Raw genomic sequence first — 8,251 nt, forward strand, 5'->3', positions numbered from 1 at the left:
GCGCAACCGCCCTTCCGTTTCTATCCTACCAACCTGCGCATATATTAAGGCGAAAGGCTTTACAGGCTCATGACTCGACAGCGGGGATGTTCGCAGAAAAGTGTCACACTATAGCTGCCAATCAAACTGATGACGTCATCGAATAAGTAACATTTAATATGAACAAAAACAAAAATAAAATAAACAAAATTAAATTAAACATTAAACAATAAAATAATTTAGAAATTGAAAACAAAAAAGAGAAGTAGAAGAAAAAATAGAAAATAAAAATCTGACCTTGACCCAGCTGATTTCGATCGATTGGATTGGAAAACATTTAATTCGTCAGAAAAGGCAGAATGCAGACGATCCGTGCTAGGTGGCTATCAGTCCACGGCTGACAGCGACCTGGGTAGCCCATTCAATGACTCGGGTTTGAACTCCCAAGTCTGAGCTGACCAACACGGCCTCCCACTGCTCGAGAGTAGGAACCTGTATTAGAGATTTCGGGGGCGGCTCCTCTTTACAATTCCACAATAGGTGATCATAAGTGGCTAAATCACCACATAATGTACATGTCGAATAAAGAATTTTGAAGGTACAAACAATTGTGTAGTCTTTAATCAAGATCTTCATCCACACATCAGCGACACAAGCAGCAACACCGCACTTTAGGTGAACGATTTCCCCCCTTAATTTTTATTACCCTTGCTATGTTTCGCGGGCGGATAGCAATGCAAGAATTTGCTGCGTCAGCTCCTCAGCGTATCCCCGCAAACTTCTTAATCTCATCCGCCCACCTAGTTTTCTGCCAACCGCTGCTACGCTTGCCTTCTCTTGGAATCCACTCCGTCCACACCACAGCACCTCTTGGCAGTGAAAAGCCGATGACGTCACAGACATTTACCAACCCGTTATCTGCTGTTCTTCGCATGCGCGAATATACGGGTAAGACAACTGTTAAAAACTGCCATTCCCGTTGTTCATGAGGCGCGATGGATTTGTACCCCGTTTTCGAGCGCGTAGGACAGTGGTTTGAGTCTGGTTTTTTGCCCAACACTGTTTCTTTTTACCATGAGTTCACAGCATGAAAATTATTCGCCATTTACACATGTGGATAAGTTAACTTTTAGGTAGCATACTGAGGTGCTTTTGAATCGAACTCAGCTTTAATCTAATCTCTCAAAATAAATTTTCCACCTTTCTTTTTTTAGCCCCCTAGAGTTATTTGCGCGCAAACCAATTAATCCTCTGCGAAAGCGCGTTGCCTTTTAGGTTCCATTTTTATTTGTTTTGAATAAAAAGTTGTTGTTTCAAAAGCTTCCACATCAGCCAGAAGGCGAAACCGGAAATTGTTGCACTGCTCCGTTGCGCACGCCCAGAAAGCAAGGTCGCGCTTTGGCAAATGTCAGGTGCTGTCGCCGCACCGACTGATGTCGTTAGCAGTTTAAATAGCGGCTGCAGTTGGCGTCGCAACGACAGTGCGACTGGGCCGTATTTTGTCGCGCGTGTTGCACCGTTTGAAACACCTTTAACAAGGACAGGTGGGGTACAACAGGCAAAGAGTTCAAACTGCACGAAAAGGAACGATGACCAAGGTGACAACACGCACACAAAAATCGGCGAAAATCGAGGCTGACTGCTTCATCTGGTCTTGTTGGTTCACACAGAGAAATATATTTGTTGTACTACATACTCTTTTGAGTGGGCCAACATCGATGCATTGGCCTGTCTATAGCGTCTATTTTTATTTTTTTTCCTTGATCCTCGTTCGTTCTCGCGCAGTTTCGACTTCGCGCAGCATTGAACCAACTAGTCCTAGAGGTGTCACTGGGGGACAGTTGTTGTTGTTGTAGTCCAAGCAACTAATGCGCATACCCACACTGGGGGATCCGCCAAGAACTGGCAACACCTCGCTGCGGAGGGGAAGACGAAGAAGAAGCGTGCCACAATGGAGGAGGGTCCTGTATGGACGGAGCGCATTGACGACGTGGAGCCTCCCGTGCCTTTCGACCCGGAGTTCGACCCGAGGTGAGCCACTGCATGAATCATAAGGCGCTTGTGCTGTGACCACAGGTGGGAACTTTATTGTACTGGTCCGGCGCGTAGTCGGAAAATCGGCCGGTGTGCATTAGCCCACATGCCCGCGTGTACCAAAAATGTTCACAAACTCGTTGTGAACTTTTTGTTGGTGTATACGGTGAACACACCATACATGGTTCCAGCATATCCGCAAGAACAATCTTAAGACTAATGAGGGTAGAATAGCCGTTCAATCAATGGACTGACCCAAGTTACTACGCATTCTGGGTTTTTTGCGCAAAAGACACGACACAAAAGAAACGAGGTAGACAGGACAAGCGCTTGTCCTGTCTACCTCGTTTCTTTTGTGTCGTGTCTTTTGCGCAAAAAACCCAGAATGCTTAGGCCCCAACTAGCCTGCAAAAACATACTCGCAAGTTACTACTGTGGTTTTTGGCAGACTGCGTGCGCACCTGTCCTGCCTTCGTTATGTTGCCCGCACCTGTAGGTTGAAACAAGTGACGCGAGCATGCAGGGGTTGGATACACCCGCGCAAGCCGTAAATCATGTGTCGTCTTTGCCTGCTCTTTCTCCTTGTCTTCTTCCATCGCCTTCATCCGTTCTTCCTGGCACGGTTCAGCACAGTCACTGAGGCTCAACTGTACAGCTGTAGACAGTTACCGCGCTTTTCGTTTTCCGAGTGTTCCATGTAAACTATGACAACAAAACTGTTAGGTGGTTCCCCGAAGAAATATTGTCGAATAGTAAAAGCGACGAAGCTTGTAAACATATGGAAACTAACTCTTCCGGATTGCAGAACACGCGTATGGGTAATTCATTGGTTCATGTTCTTTTCATCAGCTGACAGAAAAGACTTCTAAAATTTCAGGTTACTAATGAAAATGAATCATTGTGTAATTAGAGACTTGTACCAGCGCTGCGACAGGGGACAGAGAACAAGAAGAGGCGGAAGGACCCTGTCTCGGTTGTTCCCTGTCCCTGTTGTCCCCTGTCCCATGTCGCAGCGCTGGTATACAAGTTTCGAACATTAACCAACTAGCTCAAATTTCCGTGTTACTGGAATCATTCGTCTTTTGCAGAAACCAATCAGCAATATACTAGGATATAATCAGATATTCAATGTGCTTCCATACAAATCAACTTTATAAAACAAAAACTCCCGGAATCAATTCGAAGCACTGAATTCTCTTCGGACACGCAGAAGATAGTATCAAGGAGAGACAATCATGATAAAGTTATTTTCGAAATGAAAATCGATAGCTCTTTTTATGGTTCATCATCAACAAGCGGATCATTGAGCTACGCCAGGGCTACGCCAGGGCCGCGTCGGCGACTGTTGTCAGTATTTAACAGACGTTCAGAAACGTTGGGATGGGTTAAAGTTAAAATTTTTGGTTGGAGATTGCAGTTTATTATAAGAATCTCTCAGTACGAATCGCCCGAGATTTTTTCTAACGTCCGGCGTGTTTCACCCGTCACTGAGGCGTCGTGCACCGGGGAATTAGAAAGTCATGTAGGACGCACTGACTGGTGACTGGCCCCGGATAATGGTTACCTAAAGGCAATCGGAGTGGTATGTCGGAACCTCGAACTCCCGCCCTATCCTGCTAGGTAATGACAATCTTTTTCCAGACAGGACCAAGGATTCGGACGCTAACGAGAGTGGGCCCGGTCTGGGTATTCGGTATATCTGGGTAGGTGTCGCCTTAATGAACCTAGAGAGGGCGCTTTTCGCTCTTGGGTGGTGGGCAGGTGGGCGCAGCGCCGTTATCGGAAGGAGGGGTTGAAAAGTCTGGTAGACCCTTTTTAGGTGTGTGCGTGCGTGCGCGTGTGTATGTCAGATGAGTGAGGTGGGTCAGTGAAGTGAGTGAGTGAGTGAGTGAGTGAGCGAGTGAGTGAGGTGGGTGAGTGAGTGAATGAATGAATGAGGTGAGTGAGTGAATGCATGGGTGAGTGAATGAGTGAATGAATGAGTAAGTGAACGAGTGAATGAGTCAGGTGAGTGAATCAATGAATTAGTGGGGTGGGTGAGTTAATTAGTGAGTAAGTCAGGTGTGTGAATTAGTGAGTGAGGTGGCTTAGTGAGTGAAGTGAGTGAGGTGGGCTTGTGAATGAATGAGTGATTGAAATGAGTGAGTTAGGTGGGTGAGTGAGTGTTTCAGGTGAGTAAGTGAGGTGGGTGAGTGAGTGATTCAGGTGAGTAAGTGAGGTGGGTGAGTGAGTGTCGCCAGATAAGCTCTATGTGAACCATGCGTGGTTCGCCGTGACATGGTTCGTCGGTTCTCGGCAGACGCCTGAACTGTTTTGCACCATTGCATTGAAGTGCACAGCTAGATGTGGCGCAGCACACTGAGTGAATGGCAATGTAATTACTGGCACTTTCTGATTTTCCTAAAACAGTAGATTTGTGCATTACAGGTGCCTATACACACCTATGGTGAGAAAAAAAAAGTATGTCTGCTGTACGCAGAAGACCAAACGACAGTTAAAAAGACGGTTTGGGCAGCGCTGACAATTTTTCATTATAACCGTTTTACTTAAACGTTTTGCACCGGATGGGTCATCACGTAGCGCTTTTTTACTAATCTTATAGTGACCAGCATAAAATTCCTTTCACTCCAGTTGGCGCTCCAATTCCATGAGAACTATTTAGTTCCGTTTTCAGCTACACACAGAAAATTTGATCCTTCGGGCAGATCGGTTTGATGTGCCTGATCAAACTTCGGTCCACTACGCATGAAAAGTGGAAGCTTCCCGGATCGTGAAGAACTTTCAGATGCCACAAGCGCTGTTGCGCCGCTGGTACCGCGCGGATCAAGCTATACCCTTAACGCCTGGCGCACAGAGAGTTTCATTCTAGAAGCTTTTCTGCTAATGCAGTGAGCTGGTTGAACAGCACCTACTTATTTCTGCCATAGAGTAAACTGACGCGCGGCGCAGGCTGAATGGCGTGGGGGCCAACAAGACGTTCACGTCCGTCGCCTGCGCGGTCGTGGTGGTGTGCATATTCTCCTGCGTCGTCCTCTCCATGGTGCTCTACCCCATCCTGGGAAAGATCAAGAATGGCAAGTGCATTTCCCTTATCTGCTCCTCTGACACCGCGTGTAATCATTCGAAGAGAGAAGTTCAACAACCATATCAAGCCATTAAGCAAGATGCTGAGGTGCTCTGGCAGAAAGGAAAGCATTTGTCTTATAATTGCTAAGAGTGACATCTTCCAAGGGGGTTCTCTTTTTTGCGCGCGCAGGGTCATTTGCCATTCCAGAGGCGAAACTTCCAGATGAGAAAACCCCACCTTCTTATAGCCCCAAAACTAAGAGTTGTTGTTGATGATGATGACGTAATTGTAATGGGCAAAAGGTAGCTCGCCCAAAGAGCTGCGGCTAACTTGTTTGATCTGGACAGTGTAAGGTCAAACTCCAATTTTACCAAGTATTTCACCCCAGGGAAAGCGAGCACCGGACTGGGTGAAGCTGTACACCCGACAGCACTGGGGATCGAACCCCGTAACTCCCACATGCGAGGCGGTCGTTGAAGCCCCCAAGGCCACCGCTGCGGCGAACACGGAGCTAGGCTAGGACACTTTCACGCGACTCGTTGCGTTCATGTGTACTGCTGAGCGCTGTTAAGGGCGTGGTTATGCTCGGCAGGTTTAAATTTCCATGCTCATGGGCGCTGCCTCTATTGTTCTGCACTGTCATCTCTTAACGCTACTTTTGGTAGAGCTAGATTCAACAAGTTTAGAACCTGAGTTCACGTTGCAAAAGAATCTTATTATAAATGCTTCCCGACTCGGAGAATAAGCACTGTACAGTTCGCGACGATCGAGTGATTCATACGCAACACTCTAAAAACAAAACGGGAAAAAAAAATTTCTGCCCCTAAAGCATTTTCGGAACGTGATAACGGCCGTGTAACCCGAAGTAATTCAGTGCTGATTTCAGTGAACAAGAGTACTGATAATTAATACGGGCCGGGAGATACAGATTATATATATATATATATATCTATATATATATATATATATATATATATATATATATATATATATATATATATATATATATATATATATATATATATATATATATAGTTTGTTGTGATATGGAAACGTAGTGGTTTACTAGATCAGAAGGCGGGATTTTCAATGTGGATGGAGCGCTTGAAGCACGTTGCGTATTTTGCCAGACGACGCGCTAGTTCACTGCAGCTTCCTTGTTTAAATACGCTCTCCCGTGGGTTAGTTTACTTCTACCATGTCATGCAAAAAGAGAAAACACGCCATTCTTTTTTCTATTTCTTCCAGAAAATCTTGGAAAAATTTGACGACGAATCCCTCCATGGCTCTGAATTTCCGAGTGTGAAGAGAAGAATGCTCTTCGGGACATCATTGTCACGTGCACAACCATCGATTCCTCTATAGGCGCCATATCGGACCTATATTATGCCTAATAACTAAAATGTTGCGTACATTTATGGTCCTGAGCAACTTGTACGTCTTCTTATTTTGTGCTCCTTATGAGCCGCATTTGTGCCACTATCGGTGTCGTATGGCACGCGAACAAGGCACTTAAAAAAGAGAACAGCAGTACAGGAATATTTTACTACTAGCAAACTGACTACTAATGGTTTTGGTTTTCAGTCTGATGGCGCAAAGACCACTGCACGGAAGGCCCTGCATGTATTTATTTTCCTGCAGCTAATCTTGTACTGGCGGTAAAATTCTTGTTCACGTTTTGAGTTGGCGCTGATGTTGCATAAAACAACAAGGGGGAAATATACTGCGGTCTGTAACACGTAGCTGTTGTTACACGTTTGTATGTGTCATGTATGTCACAGTACGTACTAAGCATATGCGTGTTGTGTGAAACGCAATGTCCTCACGAAAATTGATGCCTTCGGTACAATTATCTCTTTAATCACGCAGACCCTTCGCACTGTTTTTAAACGGAGTGCAGTTAATGGTCGTTTATGGCACATTAGAATGCCGACTGAGCGATGCTATATGAGCTACACTGGAAGCTAGAAAATTTTTCGCATTGTCATATTTCATGAAAAAAAAAAGTTCTGCCTGACTCAGGTTTACAACCCAAGACTAGAGCTAAACAGGACGGTCGCTAAACTGCTAACGTGTACGTTAAAAACAGGCCTTCACATATACAAATATCTGGAATACCAGGTAACAGATATGTTAAATAACTCTGCTTCTATTTTAGATTTCTGCCTACCCAGAAAAACGTTCAAACGTGACCTGCGGGCAATTTTGTTTTCCGTTGAGATTGTTAATTAAGTAACAACTATAAATGTAAATTTTCTTTTCAATTGTTGACTTCTTTTTACGTGTTTTTGTGATGTTTGAGCGAATCTGCAACGTGATTTTAAAAAAAAAAACTGTCCATAGTGCTTATGTAGAGCCATGTTGTATAGGATGTATGCGTGTACTATCTGAAATGCAGCTTCACTTTTTTGTACCAGCTCTCTGCTGTACTGCTGTAGGCTGCTCCTTTTGTTACGGGGGCAGAGACCCCGTCAGGCAACCATGCCTTTAGTCTCTGCCACCCGCAGCATGATGTGATTATTCTGCAAATAAAAACTGACTGACTGACAACAAAGCTTTTTTTAGCTACGAATATTTTGTAAGCCCGTATAGCTTCCCTCCGTAGTCGTGTGACTATGCCCAGGCGCATTCCCCTCCGCGTCAAGATTTCAACTGCTTAGAATTCGTCGATTCGCTGTGCAGTCACTAGAAAATTTTAGAAGCGCGATTCGCGATCTGATTGCTGAAGCAGGGACCCAACTGCTCCTCCTGCGTGTGATACGTAGGTGTGCGCCCGCCTGCGGGTGAATCTTCTGCGACTACCTTTGCACAGGATAGCAGTAGTAGTATTAAAACATTTCATTTTAGAACACAAATCAAGTGTTCAAAATGCGCTTCCCCCGCCAGACAACGTGGAGCTGATCCTCTTCACGAGAAAAAGCCAGTCAGGTGTGCTAGAAGAGGATTGAGGATAAGGAAGACGGGCAGAAAAGAGAAGTTGGGTTCAAGGCAGGAGGTGTCAGAGCGGAAGTGACAGTCTTGTTGGTGTGCTGATTGACTGTGTTTGTCTTAAATTGGACGAAGGGTGTGGGCCTAAGAAATAAGAAAGACGTGGGTATGGGGTAGGAAGAGTGGCGAGCTTCTGCCTGAATTGGATGTAGGACTGGAAGATATCTTTGCTGGTTAGAAAGC

General features: G+C 45.2%; 1 long non-coding RNA gene across 1 annotated transcript; it reads left to right on the forward strand.

Moving 5' to 3' along the window:
- The first annotated feature begins 1,890 nt into the window (after positions 1–1,890).
- LOC144129851 (uncharacterized) lies at positions 1,891–8,028 on the forward strand. Its single transcript, XR_013313927.1, has 3 exons — positions 1,891–2,010; positions 4,963–5,087; positions 7,967–8,028. It is a non-coding gene; the product is annotated as an uncharacterized LOC144129851 (long non-coding RNA).
- The last annotated feature ends 223 nt before the right edge of the window (positions 8,029–8,251 follow it).

The sequence above is a fragment of the Amblyomma americanum genome, chromosome 4, assembly GCF_052857255.1.
Source record: "Amblyomma americanum isolate KBUSLIRL-KWMA chromosome 4, ASM5285725v1, whole genome shotgun sequence".
Lineage (NCBI taxonomy): Eukaryota > Metazoa > Arthropoda > Arachnida > Ixodida > Ixodidae > Amblyomma > Amblyomma americanum.